Genomic DNA, 26,547 nt, shown 5'->3' on the forward strand with positions numbered 1-26,547 from the left:
GAAACAGGCAGGCCATTTGGCTGATTTTAAGCCAGATATTCCTGTTTTTAAATGGTTTGTCCTCTGTCCGGTACTGAGACAAGACCAGTCGTGGATGGAGGATGCCATTTTGAAGAGCATGCTGCCCCCGCCTCTGCCAGTGTGACCTCACACACGTCACGCTGGCAAGGGCAGGCTCACGCAATTCCCAGAAGTACCATAATCTGGTGTTCTGAGGATGTGAGTGGCCACCCTATCTTGAAATGGAGACCTAGACAGACTAATCTTCATAGAGAGACCCAGTCTCTCGAGATCTGGGGTGCAGTTCCTCCTACTTAACCATCTGACCCCTCTAGAGGATGTCTGTCTTTAAGCCCCTCTAAGCCCTTTGTAACATTCCCTGCCTCCTAAGGGGCTCCTCCTGGAGACAACTTGTCTGGCAGGCCCAGGAAGGGGCCACAGCAGGGTATCAAAGTAAATGTTTCTTCATTTTTCCCCAAGCATTTGCCTGAAGATATGAATATCAGGAACCACCGCTTTTCCTGGGCGCAATTCCTGACAAACCTGATAGTGAATTGACACAGTACATGCATCCAGTAACCAACACAATGATGTGACCAAGAAACAGCATTCATAAATTATCAGAGGCAACTCCAAATCCATCACATCCCCTTTTAGTGGTATTATTATTGATCCCATATTATACGTTTCTTTCAGCAGCATGGAGTGCTGTCCAATCTCAAGATTTTTATTATGACTCTTGTGATAGTTAGTGTTTTTCTTAATGCTCCAGCTCTAGGAGTTCTGTGATTACATGAAACTATCAGCTTTCACTTTAAAAAAAAAAAAAAAAAAAGTAAGTTTCTCACCCTCCTTGTTGCAGGAAAGCATGAACCCTGAATACCAGAAGGCAAATAAAAATAACACCAAATCCATTATTTTTAAAAATCTTACAATTTGGAAACCAAACTCATGATTTTTTTTCCTGGACCAAATCCAAGGATTTTGAATTCTTGGGGTTGGCCACATTTCTTGTACTATATAAGGAGGTATTCAGAGGACCAGGTGATGCTGCTGCTGCTGACCCCTGAGTAACCTGGCCCCGTATCTGAAAGTGTCTCCTCCATCATGTTTGAATGGGCAGAAATGAGTTCTCCCATTTCTGCTTTTAACCTAATGTCTGCAAGAACCGTTTTTTATTGTTAAAGGTATAACTGGTGTTTTAATGGATCAGAATATCAACTTTCCGAGACCTTATGATCCCATATAGCTAAAATGCACATGATTAAATTAGGGGCTTAATTTAACTACACCTCGGTGTCAGGCTCTGAAAAACAATCATACTAAATTGCATTGAATAGCTAATGTAATCCATACCATCTGATCTGGGATGTGACATCCTGAAGCAGCATCCATTAATTTTTCAATGAAATCCTCCAATGGTGTTGTAATTCACGGATTTGTAGATCAGAGATGGGAAAGGCCTATCTTTAAATTCATCTAATCCATCCCCCTCCCAAAGTGTTTTTTTTCTTTACTGTGTATTTTTCAGTTCGTTGTCCAACCTTGTTTTATATGTTCCAATATTAATTAGAAATCCACCAACATGATTACAGAATAGTAGGCCAGCTGTTCAGCTCGTATTGCACTGAAGTCATTTGAGCTATACTAGTTTCCATCAGCTGAGGATCTGGCCTTCTGTAAAAGGGCTAAGTTTCTCTTCCAATGTAAAAGAAAAAAAGGCACTTTAGACTTAGCATTAACTGACTCTTTGCTTTCTAAAATCCAATATTATCACATCAGCAGCTGGACTACTTCACTTTAATTTCCTCTCTGTTCCAGACATCTTTCTGGGACTCTCCAGCCATTACAAAACTTGAAAGCAAACAGATGGGCAGCTCCAAAGCAAAATCCCCAGGGATCTCTCCAGATCCCAGAGGTAGAGGTTTAAACCTGACTCCGTGCACAGCTAGCAGGGTGCAACATATCATCATCATCACAGAGCTTGTCAGGTGTAGTTCAGGCCCCACTAACTCACATTTCCTGGCTTTATTCAGGACTTTAATGGACACCAGGTAGTGCAGTTTGTATTATCCCATTTGGCTTGTCCCCTTACTCACAGGAGCTTTTACTTCATAGAGCTAAGAGATTTTTTGGTAAACCCTTTAAGAGAGCCTGAAAGTATAGCTTGGGCCTTTGTACTTGTAAGTCTACGCAGAGAATCCTAAGCTTGTTATTAGTATAATAGTCCTGACAGCAATAAAGCCTCCCACCTGCTCCTCTGTGGAAGGATGCATTGGCTCAGTAACAATTAGCATCAATTATGGCAGAGCTCATTGAGAACTGCAGGCCAAGCCCTCTTAGACTGCAGGTGCAGGATTATCCCCATGACCTTTTACTACAGAGCACACACTGACGATGAGAGAGGGAGGCAGTCAGAAGGAAGTCTCACGCCCGTTCATCTTCTCTAAGAATTATCGGCAAGCATTAGCTATTTACGTCAGCTCCAGAGTACTGAGATTAGCTCCAGGAAGCTACATGGAAAGCAAGCTATCTCTTCTAGTCTCTCAGTTGCTCTGCTGGGTGCTCCTATGCTCCTACATCCTTTGATTTCTGGCGAGCTGCATTCTTGCTGCAGAAGAAAGCAAATTCATAATGTTATCAGTGAATGAAAACAGGGTAAAAAAAAAGCACCACAATTGACTGACTGAGTGGCAGGCAATGACATGCACATAATGTGTGCTTTTAGGTGCAAATGCGATCTCAGTTCTTGCTTTAGTTTCAATGTGTGCTGACTAGCAGTCACTTATGAAGTGAGGTAACACAGCACTAGAGATACCCCAAATGATATAGGTAATAGGCAGGTATTGCCCTGTAATTATGGGTAGATTACACGATTGTCCAAGCAGCTGCCTTTCTAACAAAAGCTGAATTACAGCACACAAGGCAAGCTTTTTGACAATAGCATATGTAATTTTTTTTTTCAAAGAGTAAAATATGTGAGTTTCTTCTTTAAGTTTAAACCTTATTCATTATTAATTAAGCCTTCGAAATAATGACAAATGGCAGGAGTCAATAATACTTTACATATTATATTATATGTGTAAAAACATATTATCAGTCCCTGTTCAAAAAAGGCCACAAAAGAAAAAAACCAAATAAACCCACCAGAGATGGATCAGAAAATAACATGGCAATTTTAAGCTAACAGTTATCAAAAAGAACAGCACAGAAAGAAGAATGGTATGGAAAGAAAACAATAAAGTACCCTAAATCTCTATCAATATTCAGGTTTCAGAGTAGCAGCCGTGTTAGTCTGTATTCGCAAAAAGAAAAGGAGTACTTGTGGCACCTTAGAGAATAAATTGGTTAGTCTCTAAGGTGCCACAAGTACTCCTTTTCTTTTATCAATATTCAGAAAGCAATGGCTGAGCAGGAATTTCAGCAGCTGAATCCCTTTCAGGAAAAAGATTCTGGTTTTCATATCATTAACATGATGCAACATGTTATTAGCTTTAATTAGCATAATCAAAGAAAATACAGTTATAGCCAAGGGTTGCAAAAGTGACTGATGGTTTGGGGTGCCTCAGCTCTGGGGTGCTCTGCCTAAGACACCTTATAGGGCAGGGGTGGCCAAACTGTGGCTCATGAGCCGCATGCGGCTCTTTTACAGTTAAAGTGCGGCTCACGGAGCCCCCCATGCATCCCTCCATTATCCCCCTTCCAGACTGGGGAGGGGGAGCTCAAGGCTTCTGCCCTGCAGCGGGGTTGAAACTAGGGACTGCTGCCCTGCAAGGAGGGGGGCTAAGGGCTTTATCTCTGCAGGCATGCATTGGGGCAGAAGTCCCGCGCCCCAGCAGGTGCCACCCCACGGGGCAGGTTGTACGTGTCTTGAGGCTCTCAAACTTCTGAAGATTATTGTATGTGGCTCAGAGGGTCAGTAAGTTTGGCCACTCCTGTTATAGGGGTTTGGTTTTCAAAAAGTGCTGAGCACTTATCTCTGGAAATCAGACCCTTTTAAGAGGTCCCAAGTTGAACAATTCAAAATTGAAGCACTGGATAGCACTAGTTACCTTTGAGCAGCCCATAAACTTTTCACCTTTGTTTTTAACTGAATTTTGGTGGGAAATAACACTGTGGTCTGGAAACTGAGAGAGGTGAAATCTGAATGCAAGATAAGTGCCTTTGAACGTCTGTCATGATTTATTGCGGAAAAATTGGGGATAATTGAAATTATAGTTTTCCAGAACTGTAAACTGCCTTTCCATTTCCAGAATTCATTTATTGTTCAATCTTTATTCTATGATATTGGAAAAGTACCCCTTATACTTCTAGCAACAGTAGAAATTGAAGTGTTTGGGGAATTAATTTTCTTTTTCCTGTAAGGGTATGATATAAACAGGGAGGTATCAGTTGTAGAGGGGAGTGAATAACTGAATTTTTGTTTCAATGGCCAACTGAAAAAATCTGAACAAAAATGTGGTTCATTTCGAACCAAAAGTGATTTTTTTATTTTATTTTTTGTTATTGTTGTTTTATTTTTTCTGGCCAAAACAAAAAAAAATGGTTTGGGTCAAATGAAATGTTTTGAGTGTTGATTCAAAATGACATTTTGAACTGAAATGTCCATTTGAAATGACATTTTCAAAACAAAATGCTGTTTCAAATAGACCTTTCACTTTGAAAATGTCACATCAAATCGATATTTTGTTTTGAACTATTTTGACATTTTCAAAACAAACTGTTTAGATGTTTCTGAAATGTTTGTAATCAGGAGGACTTTTCAGCAGAAACTATTCACCAAATTCAACCCAAATTCTCTGATGGCCGTGCACTCGGGGTAGCTAGCCCCACCCACCGCTTCGGTTGCCACTGCTGCTTTCTATTTTTAATGTGCTAGCTCACTGAGGTGTAGCACAAGTATGTCTCCTCCAGCTAGTAATCACACTCCCCACTTGAAGAGTGGACAGACCCACAGTATGTCATCCCAAGAGTCAAAACTTGTTTGCATGATAAGCAAAAGAACATGAAAAACTACGTTGTAACAGAACCACCTAGTGATCCTGGCCATAGCAATGTCAAAGGATCTCTCTATAAATAGATGAAATATCGTTTTCCATGTCAGGTAGGGAGAGTCTGATGACAGCAGCAGCCAGTTGCTCTTGGCAATGACTGGGGCTTTTAATTCTTCCTTGCAGCATGCTCTATATCAGGTGAGCAGGGTCTGGTAGCAGCAATCCTCACTAGTTCCTCAACAATGTCACTTCCTGGGTGCCAGATGGAGAATTAGAGCAGCAACGGCCAAGCACAGGAGGCACAGCCAGAGCTAGAGCTCTTGTGCAGCTCATCCCAGTGACATGACTTCCTTGGCGCTGGGCTGGATCTAGATCCAGAGGGAAAGTGGTAGCAAGAAAGGCCAAGAACAGGTGTCCCCAAGGTGAAACGTGATTAAAGCAGCACTGTGCAGCTACAGTTTTAATGAGCAGCTACTTGACTGTTCATACTCTTACTTATGCCCATGTAAATTTCAAGTAACTTTGAAGCCAAAGAAAATACATTGTGGTAAAAATGGCATAGGTAGGAGGAGAACCAAGCCCTATATGCTAATTACTTTGGAAAAGTTTTCTTCATGCATTATCTTGTAAAACTGTAAAATGCATGACTGGAAAATACCACAAATAATTGTTGTCTTTATATATTTTTCTTTGAATCATAATTGCTAATAGCAGGACATAACCCTGTCATATGCAGAAGGTACAGTGGACACCAATACAAAAATCAACATTCAACAACCCCAGATACCTGCAGTAGCCATGGTATTCTCCTGTACGTGGAACAGGAGATTGCACAGTTGCTACAAGAACACAGAATATGTTTCTGTTGAATGGAATCCAGCACTTTCCTTTCTAAAAAATCAGTACACCCTTTGAAATGAATACAGTTAAAAATACAATGTGGACAAAAACTAATTGTTGAATTACTGTTCAAAGTAAAAACGAGGAAATTGAATGGAAAAAAGAACCCTTTAATGTTTACCACAGTACATCAAAGATCCACTTCTAGAAATCTGAAACATTTTAGAAAGAGGAAAACAAGTACTTGATAGGAAACCTAAAACAATTCAATGCAAGCCATTGTTCATATCCATTCAGTTGGCTCAGTTTACACATTTACGCAGAAAGCTGGAGCGGTTATGTGAGCATATTCTTGTGTGTGTGTGTGTGTGTGTGTGTGTGTGTGTGTGTTTGTAGGTGCATTAATTCAGGTATAGCTACATCTCCTGGTGTAGGGTATATCATTTGAATTTCCCATGTATAAACTTTTTTTTCAGAAACCTCCCTTGGTTTGTATGCACCCCCAAGGTTATGCTGGGTTTCTTTGGAGTTAGCCAGTCCTGCCTATGTATGTATATACAGAGCATATATATCTAAGACAAGTAACCATTTCCTAAACTAGTTGCTAATACAACACTGTAAGGTATCAGTTTTACACATACCATATTCCCCTTTTTGCTGTCAGAACAAGGGGGAAAATAGACCTGGTATATATTTTCCCTTTATTGCTTTGCGAATTGCAGATCCAGATTGTTTGAGATTGTAATAAGAAACTTATTGACGTAAAGATGTTGAAATCAATTCCTCAAATTTGAGTTTGGAAGGAGAGGTTTGGTTATTCATTAGTGACAAAGGAGTTGAGGTTTTCTGTATTTGTTTGGTTTAGGTGATACTCAGTACATCCTTCCTGTTTGCCTTTTAATGAAATTTATTGGCTCTAGCAGTAGGTGTTTCATGACCAAAATAGTTCAAGAACTTAAAAATCCATTCAGAATAGACATCCCTAATAAAATTAGCATTTTGCAACACTTTGCAGGCCATACTTATTCACATCATTATAAATTAAATCTAAGGGCCTAAATGCCCTAATTTATGAACTGCTATAATTATACTTTTATAAGCATAGTTTATGGCCATAAAGACAGCACAGTTATTATCACTGCTACTGTCCAAGGTTGTTTCTGATATTTCATGACTCTAAGTAGTAAATCTAACCACTGCATGATTCTAATTATTTTCAGTGGTCACAAGAAAATAAAATCTTCCTTTATTTAATGAAAAAAGAACAGGAGTACTTGTGGCACCTTAGAGACTAACAAATTTATTAGAGCGTAAGCTTTCGTGGGCTACAACCCACTTCATCGGATGCATAGAATGGAACATATAGTAAGAAGATATATATATACACATACAGAGAAGGTGGAAGTTGCCATACAAACTGTAAGAGGCTAATTAATTAAGATGAGCTATTATCAGCAGGTGAAAAAAACTTTTGTAGTGACAATCATGATGGCCCGTTTAGACAGTTGACAAGAAAGTGTGAGGATACTTAACATAGGGAAATAGATTCAATATGTGTAATGACCTAGCCACTCCCAGTCTCTATTCAAACCCAAGTTAATGGTATCTACTTTGCATATTAATTCAAGCTATGCAGTTTCTCCTTGGAGTCTGTTTTTGAAGCTTTTCTGTTGCAAAATTGCCACCCTTAAATCTTTTACTGAGTGGCCAGAGAGGTTGAAGTGCTCTCCTAAAGGTTTTTGAATGTTATGATTCCTGATGTCATATTTGTGTTCATTTATTCTTTTACGTAGAGTCTGTCCAGTTTGGCCAATGTACATGGCAGAGGGGCATTGCTGGCACATATATCACATTGGTAGATGTGCAGGTGAACGAGCTCCTGATGGCGTGGCTAATGTAATTAAGTCCTATGATGGTGTCACTTGAATAAATATGTGGACAGAGTTGGCATCGGGCTTTGTTGCAAGGATAGGTTCCTGGATTAGCTTTTTTGTTGTGTGGTGTGTGGTTGCTGGAGAGTATTTGCTTGAGGTTGGGGGGTTGTCTGTAAGTGAGGACTGGTCTGTCTCCCAAGATCTGTGAGAGTGAGGGATCATTTTTCAGGATAGGTTGTAAATCTGATGATGCGCTGGAGAGGTTTTAGTTGGGGGCTGAAGGTGACAGCTAGTGGCGTTCTGTTATTTTCTTTGTTGGGCCTGTCCTGTAGTAGGTGACTTCTGGGTACTCTTCTGGCTCTGTCAATCTGGTTTTTCACTTCAGCAGGTGGATATTGTAGTTTTAAGAATGCTTGATGGAGATCTTGTAGGCGTTTGTCTCTGTCTGAGGGACTGGAACAAATGCGGTTGTATCTTAGAGCTTGGCTGTAGACAATGGATCATGTGGTGTGTCCTGGATGGAAGCTGGAGGCAGGTAGGTAAGTATAGCGGTCAGTAGGTTTCTGGTATAGGATGGTGTTTATGTGACCATTGCTTATTAGCACAGTAGTGTCCAGGAAATGGACCGCTTGTGTGGACTGGTCTAGGCTGAGGTTGATGGTGGGATGGAAATTGTTGAAATCATGGCGGAATTCCTCAAGGGCTTCTTTTCCATGAGTCCAGATGATGAAGATGTCATCAATGTAGCACAAGTAGAGTAGGGGCGTCAGGGGATGAGAGCTAAGGAAGCATTGTTCTAAGTCAGCCATAAAAATGTTGGCATACTGTGGGGCCATGCGGGTACCCATAGTAGTGCCTCTGACTTGAAGGTATATATTGTCCCCAAATGTGAAATAGTTGTGGGTGAGGACAAAGTCACAAAGGTCAGCCACCAGGTTAGCTGTGACATTATCGAGGATACTGTTCCTGATAGCTTATAGTCCATCTTTATGTGGAATGTTGATGTAGAGGGCTTCTACATCCATAGTGGCCAGGATGATGTTTTCTGGAAGATCACTGATGGATTGTAGTTTCCTCAGGAAGTCAGTGGTGCCTCGAAGATAGCTAGGAGTGCTGGTAGCATAGGGCCTGAGGAGAGAGTCCACATAGCCAGACAATCCCGCTGTTAGGGTGCCAATGCCTGAGATGATGGGGCATCCAGGATTTCCAGGTTTATGGATCTTGGGTAGCAAATAGAATCCCCCTGGTCGGGATTCTAGGGGTGTGTCTGCACAGATCTGTTCCTGTGCTTTTTCAGGGAGTTTCTTGAGCAGATGGTGTAGTTTCTTTTGGTAATCCTCAGTGGGATCAGAGGATAATGGCCTGTAGAATGTGGAGTTAGAGAGCTGCCTAGCAGCCTCTTGTTCATATTCCAACTTATTCATGATGACGACAACACCTCCTTTGTCAGCCTTTTTGATTATGATGTCAGAGTTGTTCCTGAGGCTGTTGATAGAGTTGCGTTCAGCACGGCTGAGGTTATGGGGCAAGTGATGTTGCTTTTCCACAATTTCAGTCCATGCACGTCAACGGAAGCAATCTATGTAGAAGTCCAGTCTGTTTCGACCTTCAGGAGGAGTCCACGCAGAATCCTTCTTTTTGTAGTGGTGGTAGGAAGGATTCTGTGGGTTAGTATGTTGTTCAGAGGCATGTTGGAAATATTCTTTGAGTTGGAGATGTCAAAAGTAGGATTCTAGGTCACCACAGAACTATATCATGTTCATGGGCCTGGAGGGACAAAAGGAGAGGCCCCAGATAGGACAGACTCTTCTGCTAGGCTATCCTGCTGATAATAGCTCATCTTAATTAGCCTCTTACAGTTTGTATGGCAACTTCCCTATGTATGTATGCAACTTCTCTGTGTATATATATATATATATATATCTTCTTACTATATGTTCCATTCTATGCATCCGATGAAGTGGGCTGTAGCCTACGAAAGCTTATGGTCTAATAAATTTGTTAGTCTCTAAGGTGCCAGAAGTACTCCTGTTCTTTTTGTGGATACAGACTAACACAGCTGCTACTCTGAAACCTTTATTTAATGGTATTTCTTATGCAATCAGTCCAGGAGCTATGTAAAGCCAAGTAGTTTGCTTCAAAGGGGTTAGGGCAAACATTTTGTTTACTTTTGATCTTGAGTTTTCTCTGGAGTTTCATGTTAAAATGAATTCAGAATCTCAAAGCAAAGCTTCATGTAATCCACCAAATTTCACCTAATTTAGCTCCAAACCCATGAATTTTAAATTACAGTGATACAAAACCATATATCAGTAGAGGTTTGTGTGAAATTCAAAGGCATGTGAACTTTAGCAGTTATTTCCATGAACATAGTCTGAGTTGTGAATTTATCTTAAAACCTGAAACTAGTGATAATCACATGAACTGTGGGTTAGTGCAAACATTTCATACTGAAATTCTATTCTATTCTATGTAGGTCTTGCAGCAAAGTACCTTGTTCTCCTCAGCCGACTCAGTCCTTTTTAGCTTTGGAGAGACCAGCTTGGGCAAGGCAAATCCTTACAGTTGGCACAGGGTCTGGTTATTCCTTTCCCTGATCAGTCCCTGGTGCTTGCTTTCCTTCCCTTCTGGGGAGGGAGTGCAGCCTCTCTTCCCAGAAGGGTTTGATGTCTTGCTGCCCTTAGCCTACTGGCAGCTTCCCTACTTCTCTCATTCTTTCACCTTCCCCTCCTTCCAGGCTGGGGAGGGTTTAAAAAGGTCTCCAGCAGTTGGAGCCAGCTGAACCTAATTAGCTCCCTAGCAACCCCTTTTCCAGCTGAACCTTATTTCCTGGTGGTTCTCCTCTGTGGACAGGGAGAGGCCTTTTTATCCCCTGGGACTAATTACTACCAATCCTTTTTTTGTAGCTGTTTGTCCTGGGTTTACCACAGTTCTTATACCCTACTCATCACGATAGTATCTGAACAATTTTCAGTAGGACAGGTGTTCTCAACCTTTTTCCTTCTGAGGCCCCTGCAACATGCTATAAGAATTCCATGGCTCACCTGTGCAACAGCAGCTGTTTGTCAATAGATTAAAAGCCAGGGCTGGCATTAGGGGATAGTCCAGGGCCCCATGCCACAAGGGCAGGGGCGGCTCTACCAATTTTGCCACCCCAAGCAGCTGCTGCCGAATTGCTGCCATGCCCAGAAGAGCGGCAGAGCTGCCTCCCAAAAGCTGCCGCGGCGGGAAGAGCAGCGGAGCTGCTGCCGAATTGCCGCCGTGGGACGCAGACTGCCGCCCTTTTCTCAGCTGGTGCCTGGAGCCGGCCCTGCAAAAGGGGCCTTGCGAAGCTAAGTTGCTCAGGCTTCGGCTTTCTGCCCTGGGTCCCAGTGAGTCTAACAGTGACCCTGCTCTCTGGTTTATTTTGGCAGCCCCCTGAAACCTGCTCATGGCCTCCAAGGGGTCCCCAGGCCCCTGGTTGAGAACCACAGCAGTAGTGTATTAAGCATTTGACATATGTTGTTTGTTATCTCAGACAGCATAGGGGTTTTGTTGTTGTTTTAAAATATATATTCATGTTCCTATGTGTTTATTTTAAAGGCAAGGTTACAGAAATGCACTTGTCACTTCAAATGGAAGATGGCTTCCATCTATGGCAGTGGTGTGCAACCTGTGGCCCGCGGGCTGCATGTGGCCCATCAGGGTAATCCGCTGGCAGGCCGTGAGACAGTTTGTTTACATTTGCACGGCTGACCGCAGCTCGCAGTGGCCGCAGTTCACCGTTCCCAGGCAATGGGAGCTACGGGAAGTGGTATGGGCCGCAGGGATATGCTGGCTGCCACTTTTCACAGCTCCCATTGGCCAGGAACAACGAACCGTGGCCACTGGGAGCTGCAGGGGCCATACAAATGTAAACAAACTGTCTCATGGTCTGCCAGCAGATTACCCTGATGCACCACAGGTTGCCACCATGGATCTATGGCCTACATTGTTAGTTTCTCATGCATTACCATTTATTAGTACGTATGACTTTTTCCAATATGACTCAACTGCTGGTTGCTGTTTCCAGCAGGATATCTTCAGGGCCCAGTTCTTCATAAATTATACAGGAAATTCATGCTGTTTTCTGTGTTCATTGAATCTGGGACTAGACCTGTATAGATTATTTTAATTTCCCAGTCATTGTTCTAATCACTGGAAAATATCACTGGAAATTATTTTGTCTAGTACGGATTTTTATGGCATCCATAAAAAATGGCACTTTTAGCATTTCCTAGCAGTATTGGCCACTTTTGGTTGATATTCTGCAAGGTTTTCTCCTCCATGGAGAGATTATGAAATGGCCTCATTCTCTTCTGCTGCTCAGTCTTCTCTCTCCCATTCAGGTGGAGAGGGGCCCAATAAATAAAATTATCTCTGCAGTTTCCCCTAGCTGCTCCCTTACAGGGGGGAAAAAAAATCTTATGGCACATTTCCACTCCCAGACAGAAAGGAAAGGGGGAAATGAGATCTCCAGGAGAAGGAATGAAAGTTAGGAGAGGTCGGGCAGGAGTTTAAACAGTGCAAAATTTGGTGATAGAAGACAAGGAAAGAATGAATGAATGAGGACATAAATAATTAATGTACAGACAAGGTTGCCAGTGTGCTTTAAACATGTGTGTCATGAGAATTTGTGTAAAACCTAATGCAGACCTTGACAGGATTAAAAAAAAAAATTATAGCAGAATTCAGAACAAAAGTTCTCGAGAATTTGGCAATCTTTGCTGGTGCCCCACCCCAGGGTGCTATGATTAATGTGTTTGTTTATATAGTACTATAAACAAAATGGCACTGTGCAGTAGGATAACCATGCTCACCCAGAACAGCACAGTCTAATGGCATTAGCTTGTATAGAATAAATTAATAGATTTTAATGCCAGAAGGGAACATAATTATCATCTGCTTTGACCTCCTACATTGAGGCCATAGAACCTCACCAGTGATTCCTGTATCAAGACTATAATTCATGGCTGAACTATAACATACAGTGCCATCCTTAGGATTTATGCGGCCCTATGCAATATTGTTAAACTGGTGCCGCTATGCCAACGTAATTGGTGCCCCTATGCCGGTGCCTTCGGCTCTGTGAATACAGCCCCTGCCTTCTGCCTAGTAAGGAGACTGTAGCGTGCGCTGGGTATGCAGGAGCCAACCCGCTCTTACCTGCTGTCCCGGTCATAGGCGTGGACTCTGTGGGTGGGTACTCCGGGGCTGGAGCACCCATGGGGAAAATTTAATGGGTGCAGAGCACCCACTGGTGCCAAGCTCCCCCCTCTTCTCCACTCGCCCCGCACTTACCAACTCCTTCCCCTCCTTCCCAGTGCTTCTGGAGCACCACGAACAGCTGATTCACGGTGTTCAAGCTCCGGGAGGAGCAGGGATGGGGCACACTCGGGAGAGGAGGTGGAGTAGAGGTAGAGCAGGGGCAGGAAGAGACGTGGCGGGGGCCTAGGAGAAGGGGTGGAGTGGGGGCAAGGCCTGGAGTGGGGGGGCGGTCGACCACCCTCCCCCCCGGCAAGATGAGAAGTCGGTGCCTATGGTCCCGGTGGTGCCCAAATTTCCGGGTGCTCTATGCAGCCGCAGTATGCTGCGTATGCCTAAGGATGGCCCTGATAGCGTATCTTTCAGAAAGACATCCTATCTTGATTTAAAGACTTCCAGTGATGGAGAAAACACCATATCCTTAGTTAAATTGTTCCATTAGTCAATTATTCTTAGTCTTCAAAATTTTGCCACATTATTTCCAGTCTGAATTTGTCTAGCTTAGCTTTCAGCCATTATACCTTTTTCTGCTAGATTAAAGAGCCTGATACTATCAGAAATCTTTTCCCCATATAAGTGCTTTTAGACCATGCTCAAGTACCCTCCTAGTTTTCTCTTGGTTAGGCTAAATGGATTGATCTTTCATCTCACAGTGTGTAAGCCAGGTTTTCCATTCCTTCGATCATTGTATTATGTCATTTCTAAACCTCTTCTAATTTGTCAACGTTGTTGTAAAGTGTGGACACCAGAATTGGACAGACTATTCCTTTAATGGTCCTATTAAAGTGTGTAGAAAGTGGTAATAACACCTTCCTGCTTCTCCTCAATATTTACTACTGCTTATACATCCAAGGATTGCATTTACTTAGCCACCATGTTGCATTGGGAGCTCATGTTCAGTTGGATATTCACCATGACCCCTCACTTTACTGCTTTCCAAAGTCCAGTCTCCCATCTTATGAGCATGACCTGCATTTTTAGTTCTTAGGAGTATAACCTTGTATTTAGCTGTATTAAAGCACATTTTGTTCAAATGATCCCATCATACCATATGATCCAGAGAACTTTGTAGAACTGACCTGTCCTTATAATTATTTACCACTTCACTTCACCAATTTTAGTGCCATCTACCATCTTTAACTGCAATGACTTTATGTTTTGTTCCAGAGCATTGATAAAGATAATGAATAGCATTGGGCTGAGAACAGATCTGTGTGAGACTTGTCTAGAAACACCCCATAGAATAATGATTCCCCACTTAGAATTATCTTCAAGCTCTATCAGTTAACCAGTTTTTAGTACATTTAATATTATGATTGATTATGTATAGTGCTATTTTTTAAATCAGAATGTCACATGGTATTAAGTCAAATGCCTCATAGAAGTCTAAGTATATTATGTCAACACAGTTACATTTATCAACCAAACGCCTCAAAAACCGATATCGAGTTGGACAAGACCTATTTTCCATAAAACCATGTTGATTGGCATTAATTAGGCTGTTTGAATCTTTTTATTGCACTATTATTCACTTTAAAAACTGTTTCATTTCACTGTGCAGAAATTGCTGCACATTTGAACATAGTGCTATTTTAGGCCAACTTTTACATGTCTGATTTGCATATCACATTTCTAGGTATATACTGTACATTCGTAGTAGGAATGAAATGTCTCACAATGAAATATTACCACAGTTTAATGTACTCAGTTAAATACAGTGACAACTTGTTTGTTGTGAAATTATATGATTCCATTGTCCCTAACCCTTATATTTGTCTGGTACTTCACTAAATAACTTTTCTCAAAAGTTAATGTAGTTTAAATAGTTGAATAAACATTATTGATACTTCTATGGGAACAGCTTCAGAGAGCTCCTGATGAGATTAGTAGATATCGAAAGATTGATGGGAACTCGCAAGAATCAGTAGGAGACCTGACAGGTCAACGTCACAGCTGATACAATTTTACACAGCATTGCTTCCTTGAACTACTGGGGAAGAGCAGGACTGCCAAAGAAGGAGCAACAGTCAGCATAAATGAACATGTGTGAACCAAGGCAAACTTCTGAAAAGACTTGGAAGGTTTAAAGACCACCAGTTTAGAATGTTCTTGTTTTTCTCCCCAAAATGGTTTCTTCCACAAATCCTGCTAGCTTGGAAAAATATGAATGAATTAGCCTCATTGCTGAACAAAGCATTTTCCACAAAGAGCTGTTCAATATTTTTAATGTATTTGCTTCAACTATGTTAGCTCATTTGTTTATTTGCTTGTTTGTTTGTTTGTTTATTTTTGCCCATTTTCTATGAATATTGTAGCAAATGAGCTTACTATTAGAGGAAACCTCCCTCACCGTTTCTAATTTGAATTTTTTATCATTTCCTGAAAGCAAATTTCAAATTGCAGAATTAACCAACAACAGTGTACATTTTGAATAGTGAGCTGTAGAAGTAACCACTGGAGTGATTGGATGCTGACAACTATCATCTGCCAATGCCATGAGTATTTGCTTTTGGAACTGTGGCCCAGATTATGGAACTGGAGAAATGAAATAAAGTCTGATTTTGCTGCTAGCATTCCTATGTTCATATGAATAGTTAATAACTATTTAGCTAGTCTGTCTTGAGTAGTTGTTGAAAAAAGCATATTACTTTATAAAAGTAAATTATCCATTGCCTCATTAAGTGCAGCCCACTTAAAAGAGTAATTGTTAAAACAATACACTTCTGAAAAACATAAAACAAGAGACTCCCTCTCTTGAACAATGGGCGAGGCAAAATGTCTTCCCTTTGTGCTTCTGACATAAATCATCCAGTCACAAAACAGAAACAAGTTCATAGGACTTATGTTAATAACCAATACAGCACAAATTTTTGATGTTAAGGCATGAAGTGTTCATGATTGACTGGCAGATAAAGAATCATTTTAGTTTCTAAATTTACAAACAAAACTGAACAAATAAATAGGAGAATTTTACAATTTACTCCTGGATAGTTCATATAGAGGAAAAGAGACAAAATTATTCAACTCAGTTATTCTTCACAAATGAATCTCCGATGTGTAGTTACCAGTTATATTGACTTTGAAATTTTCAATTACATTTCTTTTCATCACCTTTATAGTAACTGATTGACCAATACATGTTTCAGAGTAACAGCCGTGTTAGTCTGTATTCGCAAAAAGAAAAGGAGTACTTGTAGCACCTTAGAGACTAACCAATTTATTTGTTTATTTATTTTATTTCACGAAAGCTCATGCTCAAATAAATTGGTTAGTCTCTAAGGTGCTACAAGTACTCCTTTTCTTTTGACCAATACATGAGAGACTGAAGTAACCTCATTTTATGACCATGTTGCCAGCTTTCCTGCCAAGGAAATTTAATACCTAATTGTTTCATACATATTTGTCTATGAAGATACAGAGGAATCTGACTGATTTACCAAATCCAATCCAATAAAACCACTTTTAATTGAAAAGGGATTACCTCTGAAGTTCTTTGCCAAAGTTTTCAAAAGTGACGAATGACTTTGGGTGCATCCATTTTGAGGAGGCTAATTTAAAGATGTGTCTTAAAGGAGCCTGATTTTCAGAAAGTGCTGAGCACCTACTCACGGTAAAGCAGCTATTTCATAAGGAGTAAAACTTTCAACATTACCTAAATTGAAATGGGACTTATGCTCCCAAGTGACTTAGGCACTTTTGAAAATGGGATTTATGATCATAAGCGAGTTGGGCCCTTATGAAAATGTTATCCAAAGTGTCTCAGTTTGAGCACCTAAAAAAAAGGCACCCCAATCAATAATCATTTTTGAAAAACTTGGCCTTGAACTTCTGAAATATAAATAGGCCATCAGGAGAACAACTTTTGAAAGTATGTTTGTTGGTTTGTTTTAAAAGTGGGAAAGTGGCCAGAATAAGAAATTGAGCATGATCTTAGAAAAATTGAATCATGTAAGCATAATGTGCTGCAACACTTTCAGATATAATGAAAGGGTAAATTTCTGTCCAACTGAGGAAGGAGAAGGAAAAGAACACATTCTTTTTTAAGTACTGTCACATCAGCAACTGCTGATGGTATTTTTAAAATGCTATTATGCCAACTACTTCTCCTTGCAATCGCATCTGTTGAAGGGCTGGTAAAAAAAGATTGCCAACTAATCTGGTTGGGAAAGTGGAAGCAAAGCCTGAATGCTGTAGTCTAAAGTCAAAAGGTCAGAAATTCAAATCTCTCTCTTTTTCCTTATTTTTTAATCTACTCTTATGCAGAAAGAATTACAGGTTTCAAAGCAAAAAGGAGTGGAACTGAAGATGGATAATTCCCAAAGTCATTCCAGATCTGAGAGGGAAGAAACTGGCCACGTAAAAATAATTTCACAATGACAATTTGGTTGACTTTTTTATGTAAATATTGGTACAGTGCTGATGTCTGGTTTCTGGAATTTTCCAACTAGCATTATCTTCTTTTCCCTGCTTACTTCCTTCCTTGAGATCAATGATTAATCATTTTTGGTTGTCTCTGAGCTTGCCTGCTTTTAGGAACCATCTTGGAAACATACTACCTCACATATGCCCCTTTCAATTATATGGGATAGTGGGCAGGGGCTGAAACAAAAGCATGGAACAGTTAGAAGTAGCAATGTCTGTGATTAGCAGAAGTTGGAGATGGATCATTCACCACATCCCTTGCCTCTCTGTGTTTAAGCTGTGCTCAGTATGAGCCAAAGGCAGGGAGAGGGATAGCTTGGTGGTTTGAGCATTGGCCTGCTAAACTTAGGGTTGCAAGCTCAATCCTTGAGAGGGCCATTTAGGGATCTGGGGCAAAAATTGGGGATTGGTAATCCTTTGAGCAGGGGGTTGGACTAGATGACCTCCTGAGGTCCCTCCCAACCCTGATATTCCAAGATTGGAACTGAATCATTCTGAATAGCTAGGTTTCAGAGGAACAGCCGTGTTAGTCTGTATTCGCAAAAAGAAAAGGAGTACTTGTGGCACCTTAGAGACTAACCAATTTATTTGAGCATGAGCTTTAAGTGAGCTGTGGCTCACGAAAGCTCATGCTCAAATAAATTGGTTAGTCTCTAAGGTGCCACAAGTACTCCTTTTCTTTTTTCTGAATAGCTAATAACTATTTAGCTAGTCTGTCTTGAGTAGCTGTTGAAAAAGGCATATTACTCTATAAGAGTAAATTATCCATTGCCTCAGACAATTCCAAAGAGACAATGGACTGCAGCCAACTTAAAAGAGTAATTGTTAAAATAATGCACTTCTGAAAAACATAAAACAAGAGACTCCATCTCTCGAACAATGGGCGAGGCAAAATTTCTCCCCTTTGTGCAAAATAAAGAAACTTATCAGAAACACATTTTGTTTAATGAATAAGGCAGTTAAAATTAAAACAACTAATGTGTCATGTTTTCTGTGTAGAGCCCTGTTAAGTGAATGACTAACACAAAGACTGCAATGAGAAATATGACAGTTACATTGTTTTGTGAGAGAGTGAGTGAAAGGACAGACAACTAAGTGTCATTAACATTCATCACATTTCTTTCACCTATTCTTCTACAAACTGGGGATGAATAATACTTGTCATTAGAACTCAACATAGGTATACCATAAATAGTAGAGTGACTGCGTGGCCTTGTGGCCTAGATGTGGAACTATTTGACAAGAATTTAAGAACATAAGAACAGCCATACTGGGTCAGACTAATGCTCCATGTAGCCAAGTATCCTGTCTTTTGATAGTGGCCAATGACAGGTGATTCAGAGGGAATGAACAGAACAGGCAATCATTGAGCGATCCATCCCCTCTCATCCATGCCCAGCTTTTGGCAAACAGAGGCTAGGGATCCTCAGAGCATGGAGTTGCATCCCATCCTGGCTAATAGCCGTTGGTGGACCTATCCGCCAGGATGATTGACCTATCCTCCATGACTCCATAACTTCCAAATTCTTCCACTGATTTGCTATGTAACCATGAGCCAGTCACTTTGGGACAGATTTTCAAAGGTATCTGGGCACTTAAAAATGCAGATAGGTGATTACTGGTATTTTTAAAAGTGCACAGGCAGGATAATCACTTAATTTCCACTGAAATCACTGTGAGTTAGGTGCCTAACTTGCTACGGTGCTCTTGCAAATTCCAGTAGGCTCCTGCCTGCATCTTTAGGCATCCAAATATCTTTGAAAATCTGCCCCATTATTCCTCTGTGAAACAGTTTCTCCATCTGCAGAATGAGGAATGCAGGACTCACCTACCTGCCGTGCAGGCTGTTGTGAGGATGAATTAGCCATGAAGATGTTAACTCTTGAATAAATCAAACACCAAGTAGGTGGGCCATGTGCTGGGAGGTTATATATGGGTTAGGGGAGAGAATCCACCTTTTAAAATCATGGCAAGACAGTGGAGTCACTCTGCATCTGCTGCTGTAGCCTCATGGCGGCAAGAAGTTCTGTGGCTGCTAGGCCTTCTCTCTTGGGTCTCCTGGCCACATCCCCAGTTTTAACTTATGCTCCTCCAAAGTATCCCTCTATGCTGCTATGGATAAACCCCTGTGGAACACAGCTCCATAGAGCCCTGCGTGGATACACAAATGTGTATGCATATCTGATCCACTATCCGCAAAAATTATCTGCAGCTATCCGCGTAGCCGCAGATATCTGCAGATTTGCTGGGCTCTACACTGGGGGCCGGGCTGAGGCTCCGAGGCATCCCCCCCGCTAGATCCCGGTCAAGGAGAGCCCCGGGCAGCTGTGGGGAGCCCGCGCAGAGTTACGGACCCTCCATCTGCCTTTGGCCAGGCTGGGAGCCTGGGAGGTGGGGGCATGGTGGGGGGACCTGTGGAGGTGCCTGGGGGCTGTTTGGGCCCTCCGCCCAGGGAAGGTGTAGGGTCCGCTACAGCTTCACACAGTTGCCCGGCCGGCTCTTATCGTGGCCAAGCTGCGGCTCGGAGCCACTCCCCTCCCTGGCCGGAACTGGGTGGAGGAGAGCCATGCTGGCAGCTGTGGGGAGCTGCGGCGGACCCTCCATCTGCCCTGGGGCCCAAGCAGCCCCCTGCCGAGTGTCCCTGCTCCCCAGGGTCCCCACCCAAGGCAGGTGGAGGATCCATGCCACGACTGTCAGAGCCCTGCGCAGATACAAAATTTGTATCCACATCCACGCTGCTATCTGCAGAAATGGTCCGTGGATATAAAGCAGATACCTATGGATTTGCAGAGCTCTACAGCTCCACACATCAGAGCGGGAGCAGATTCCTTTGCAGGGTCTTCTCATATTCTGTTCCCTTCCCCTGAGCAGTGGAACCATACGAGTATGATTGCCTTACATACCTGCGATGAAATGAAGCAGAATTTCCCCCTACATATTAGTATTAGATTCCTCTTACTGCTTTTGCAACACTTACTACAGTATGTTTGTCCTATTATAACATGCCACAATGTAGATTTTAGGATGTAATTAAGTGAATGCCTAGAAGATATATTAATAGAACATATTAGAACTGCTGCAGAACTACAGATATGGACATTTCAATTAATTATGGTAGTGAAAACAATAGCTCTGAATCTCCTTTCCCTTAGGCCAGTGTAAATCAACAGATTCACAATGTAAAACCAGCTTTAAGTGAAAGGAACCCCAATTCCGATAAGTTTTAAAAGCATCTGGGCTCTTTTGTTAACAACTGTTTTCAAAATATTCAGGAAAGAAACATTTCTCTTTATCCCATACATGAGACTCAGTAGAGAAAGTGAAATAGAAAAGGGTATTTAGATGTGGTAACAAACAAGATCAAACAATGTGTTTTAAATGGATTTTAAAACATCAAACACATTACTAATTTATTTTGGTTTAGTTTTAGATTTTTGTATGTGCCTCTTCATTTTTGGCCACCCAAATTACAGTACAGCTCCATTAACATGCTAATTTGTGCTCTTTGGCAGACATCACCTGTTAGTAAACATGAGATATTAGCCATAGAATACTCTTTATTTATTTTATTTGGAGGAAAGGAAAGACTCTAGCTGACAGGAACAACTGCAAAACAGCCAAAACAGGGTGTCAAGGTTCCTCCCCCACTCTGAACTCTAGGGTACAGATGTGGGGACCTGCATGAAAAAACCTCCTAAGCTTATCTTTACCAGCTTAGGTCAAAACTTCCCCAAGGTACAAAATATTCCCCCCGTTGTCCTTGGACTGGCCGCTACCACCACCAAACTAATACTGGTTACTGGGGAAGAGCTGTTTGGACGCGTCTTTCCCCCCAAAATACTTCCCAAAACCCTGCACTCCACTTCCTGGACAAGGTTTGGTAAAGCCTCACCAATTTGCCTAGGTGACTACAGACCCAGACCCTTGGATCTTAAGAACAATGAACAATCCTCCCAACACTTGCACCCCACCTTTCCTGGGAAATGTTGGATAAAAAGCCTCACCAATTTGCATAGGTGACCACAGACCCAAACCCTTGGATCTGAGAACAATGAAAAAAGCATTCAGTTTTTTACAAGAAGACTTTTAATAAAAAATAGAAGTAAATAGAAATAAAGAAATCCCCCCTGTAAAATCAGGATGGTAGATATCTTACAGGGTAATTAGATTCAAAAACATAGAGAACCCCTCTAGGCAAAACCTTAAGTTACAAAAAAGATACACAGACAGAAATAGTTATTCTATTCAGCACAATTCTTTTCTCAGCCATTTACAGAAATCATAATCTAACACATACCTAGCTAGATTACTTACTAAAAGTTCTAAGACTCCATTCCTGGTCTATCCCCGGCCAAGACGACTACAGACAGACACAGACCCTTTGTTTCTCTCCCTCCTCCCAGCTTTTGAAAGTATCTTGTCTCCTCATTGGTCATTTTGGTCAGGTGCCAGCGGGGTTACCTTTAGCTTCTTAACCCTTTACAGGTGAGAGGAGCTTTCCCCTGGCCAGGAGGGATTTCAAAGGGGTTTACCCTTCCCTTTATATTTATGACACAGGGTTTGATGCACTGTGAGGGAGAGTATAAAATGGGGCCTGGCTATGGCCACCCTCACCCACAGACCCAGAACTGTGCAGGGGGGACACCCCTCACAACATTCTCTGGAGAACTAGGTGCCTAACCACCATCCCCTCCACAAGCCAGGGAAGAACCAGCCAGAGACTCCAGCTGGTAGAAACAGCTGCAGAAGCAGCCAAAGCAGGGACCTTCAGACATTCAGAGAACTTTCTACAGTGTTGACTGGACTGTATTGTTTGTTTGCTCCAACCTCTCTGTTCCCCTCCCTCACAGTCTTTCCCCTTCGCTTCATGTCACACCTGCCCCTCTGACTCTCTTCTCACTGGTTCACATACAAGCTGAAAGAAAGAAAGAAAGAAAGAAAGAAAGAAAGAAAGAAAGAAAGAAAGAAAGAAAGAAAGAAAGAAAGAAAGAAAGATCCCGAACTTACCCTGGCCCTTTGACTATTGCAAGTAAGAAAACAAACTCTGTATAAAAAATCACATTAGCCATCAGTTCAGTAAAGGAGACTTAGTTAAAGTTTCCCATCAGTCAGTTTAGCTTAGGTAATTTAGCAATAGTATTTTAGAATTTTTCTTAAATCTCATTTTCCAGCTGAAATATGGAATGAAAGGCTCTGGTCCCAGACATGTTTATACCTCACTCAACCTGTAGAGTATTCCATGTCCCCTTCCTTTCCCTTTATTCTACAACACAGTGAGATACTGCCAGATGGAATAGTTCCAAAATACTTTTTCTTTCTTGCTTGCTTGCTTGCTTCTCATGGCTAAAACAGAAAATCTAGCTTTGAAGGGATTCAGCCTCTCACCTCCACATGTGCCAGAAAACTCTCATGTGTTGACTTAGAGCTGTGCAAAACTGCCAAGTTCAGCTTTGTCAGTGTTCACAGACAAGAACGGATATACTTGCCAGAATTCAGTCATTTACTTCACAGTGAAACTTTAGCATGTTGAGCAAGCACAGATTTCACTATAAAAATTATGAAATTCAAAACTGTGAATTTTTATGAATTTGTCCCAGGTTAGAAATTTTCAAAGGATTTAAAGGATTTATGGAAGAGAAAAGGGTGGTGGAGCATAAACAGGAAGGCTTCTGCAAAATAGATGAAACCCTCTTTGTTTCTTGAAGGTTTAGCTGGAAGAGGAAAATATTATTACATAGCTTAAGAGCTCACTATCTGTATTCACTCACTTGGACCTTTCTAAAAAGGACCACCCTTCAGAGAGCATTCCTTGACAACAACCTCATAATGACTGGGGAAGTGAACTCCCCTTTCTTTTGTGAGAAGGGGAATCAAACAAGGCTGAAATCACTGAAACATCTGAGGGGAATGTGACATACAAGAGGAAAATAGCATGACTGATATAGACTGGTTCTTCCTTGTTAGGAAAATATCCAGGTAGCATCAATGAAAAATGGAATTTGCAAACAAAACAAAAGCAAAATGTGTTGGAAAGTCTTTCAGTACTTAAGGCTGTTGTAAAATTTTTATTAGTGATTGGCCTGTGCATCATTGAGGTCAAAACAATTTTCATTTACTTAGGTCATGATGAATATAAGGCAGCCCTCAAACTTAGGAAATGTCAGTGCAAAGGCTATGCAATGATTCCCTTTGCATCAGCTGCTGCTGCTGCTATTTAGATGTTTGTCCATTAAAGGACTGCTTTTGACAACGGGTTTCAATTTAAACCATAGGGATTGATCGGTGGGGATACATATGAAAAACTAAAATGTCCTTTCAGTAAACAATCATTTTACAATCTGCAACTGTGTATAATGCCACCGTACTATCACCATAAGCTACAGAACAGACACGTAGAAGGTCTAAGATTTTTTGGCAGCTGCTGAATGTTGTACCCCCCTGTCCCAGTTTATCAAGAAGCATCACCCAGAAGATCTTTTGTCTGATGGATGCAGTTCCTCAGCGGTGCAAGTGGAATCCATTTCTTACCGGTACCGAGGGGGAGCAGCTAACTGGGGGGGACGTGACCTCCTCACGTGACCCTCCATGTGACTCCTCTCTGCCCCGCCCCCAGCGCGGGGTCCCCACGCTCTCCCCATCCCCTCCCCTTGATCCACTCCCCTTACCTGTGGCGGAGGGTGGAGGGCCCTGTCCTCTTCCTCCTGGGCAGGTGTGACGACGGAACCACAGGAGGGAAAGGAGCAGAAGATGGGGCCACTGTACGGCCCCATGTCTGCAGCTGCTCCGGCGTGGCTGTACCGCCCGCAGCCCTTCTACGCAGGGTTTCCTCCATCTGCACAACAGCAGGGCTGGGGGCGGTACAGCCGCGCTGGAGGAGCTGCCGGCGTAGGGCGCACGGTGGCCCCATCTTCTTCTGCTCCTTTCCCTCCTGTGTTTCCCGGGAACCGCAGTGGGGAAAGGAGAGGAACAGCGGCGGCTCCTGTGGTGGCTGTTCCACCCCCAGCCCTGGCCTCTGGCGGTGGCCGGGCTGCTGCAGTACAGACCGAGCCGGAGGAGACGCGGCTCCGTGGAAGGGCAGGAGCAGGGCTGGGGGCTCTGCTCCTTCCCCAGCTAAGAGGGGCAGCGGGGAAAGGCGCAGAACACCGGCAGCTCCTTCTGTGGCTGGCCCATGCCCAGCCCTGTCCTCCGGCGGGGCTGCTGTTGTACAGGCGGAGGAGAGCCTGCCTGGAAGGGCTGGGGGCGATACAGCTGCGCCGGAGGAGCTGCCGGCATGGGGCCTCCCAGCGGCCCCACCTTCTGCTCCTCCTGTGTCTTTCTGGTACTCTGTACTAGCTATAAATAGCCTTCTGGTATCTTTACCGGACCGGACCACCCTACTTGCACTGCTGCAGCTCCTATAAACAAAACCAATGGCTACACAAAAGACAGAAAAATGGCAGTATTAATCATCCCATTTGGAATTTTTAAAAGCAGGCCAGAGATGCTCATGACATAGAGAAAAGGGGAATGCTACAATCTGCTGAATGCTGAAGGGCCAAATGTAAGGCTGCATACAGAAAACTGCTACTGGATCCTGACCCCACCACACCCTTCTATTTCTATTGGTGACTAAGGCTCAGAAGACAGATGGTCATATGTGTCAAATTGTCAGGTTTCTGATATTTTTTCCAAAGATTTTGAGACCCCATCATTAATTTTCACTTGTAGGTTATGAAGCCATAGATGAGCCCTTCTTTCCAGAAATGAAAGGCCAATGCATTAGAAATCCATTGTGCCACCTCACCTCTATTCCTTAACTAACATTTCACTCTTCTCTTTGTGCCCAATACCTCAAATTGTTGACCACCTCCTGGGAGTCCCTGTGCTTCTATTGAAGGGCAGGTAGCATCTCCTGAATGGAAGGCAGGTAGCATCTCCTGAAAGAAACTCAGCATCTTCTGGGATAGGGCCTTCATCCTGAAAACAAAAATAGTCAATTTTGTTTTCAACTATCTAAATCCTCAGCACCCCAGCTGTGGGTGTAAATTCAGTGTCTGGTTAAGAAAGAAATGTCGGGGGTTTTTTACCCCCGTTTATTCAAAAATCCCAAGGCTCTGTTGTGAAAACTGCTGTATCCAGCATTGACAGTTGTGCCTGATTAATAGAAGAAGATTCTTTAAAAGTCTGTTTGATAATGTATAAACCAAGAATTTGCTTTGTAGACATTTGTCTACGTTACTGAAGAACAAGTTCTCAGGAAACTGTAAATAGAGAAGCCAGGCAATTATCATTATTTTAAGAATGTGTGTGTTGTGTCATGAGGGAGAACAGTTCCATAGGCCAGAAGGGACAATTATGGTTATCTGATCTGATCTCCTACAAAACACAGGCCCCAAACCCTCACTCCATACATTTTATACATGGTATTTTCTTCCTTAAAATTAATTGTCAGTAGCATTAGCTTGACAGGGTGGTTAAAACATTGTTTGTTTTAGGGAAAATCATTCTTGGAATGAATAGCTATGCAATGAGCCAAACTCTTCTCTGGTGTAACTGCAGTGAAATAGAATTATACCTGACATGAAATCAGCCTAGTGATTGTATGTTGTGCACTGAGATCTGTCTACTCGTGTACCTTTCTAGTAGCTTTAGGGCTTGATCCCTTCAATTTCTGAGCATTCTCAACTCCCATTGACTTCAGTGTGTATTTTGCATATTATGTTTCAGAACATATGATCGTGATACCAGTGCATTGCACTTTTGATAGACAAAACAAACAAGGCAAGAAAATATGCCTATTTATGAATTAGTGCTAGCCTATCAAATTTCAGACTTCTACACGGTGCTATACTGGATTAGGCTTCACTCCCAAACCATGTGATCTGTGTAAGAGATGAGGACGCTACCAATGCCAACCAGCAGTCTGAACCAATGTGGGGACTAAGAATGGAGCTGGTGGGTTTAACAGATGGTTCAAAATAATGGTTCAAAAATCTCTGGGTCTGATCCCCCAATGTAGATCATTTTTATTATCAGAATTATAGCCCTTCTATTTTATTGCTTTTTGGTTTGTGAAACAGTTCCATACACTACGTATTTTTCAAATCATAACACATTTAATGCACTGGTACACATGGGTTTATGCTCCCTTAGGC

The 26,547-nt window shown here is 42.1% G+C and overlaps 1 long non-coding RNA gene across 1 annotated transcript; it reads right to left on the reverse strand.

Annotated features, from left to right (window-relative positions):
* Positions 1 to 832: 832 nt before the first annotated feature.
* LOC125634890 (uncharacterized) lies at positions 833 to 24,348 on the reverse strand. The gene is made up of 2 exons (XR_012667644.1): positions 24,079 to 24,348; positions 833 to 2,611 (listed from the first exon to the last, which is right to left on the reverse strand). It is a non-coding gene; the product is annotated as an uncharacterized LOC125634890 (long non-coding RNA).
* Positions 24,349 to 26,547: the final 2,199 nt, after the last annotated feature.

This window comes from Caretta caretta, chromosome 3 (assembly GCF_965140235.1).
Source record: "Caretta caretta isolate rCarCar2 chromosome 3, rCarCar1.hap1, whole genome shotgun sequence".
NCBI classification, from domain to species: Eukaryota; Metazoa; Chordata; order Testudines; family Cheloniidae; genus Caretta; species Caretta caretta.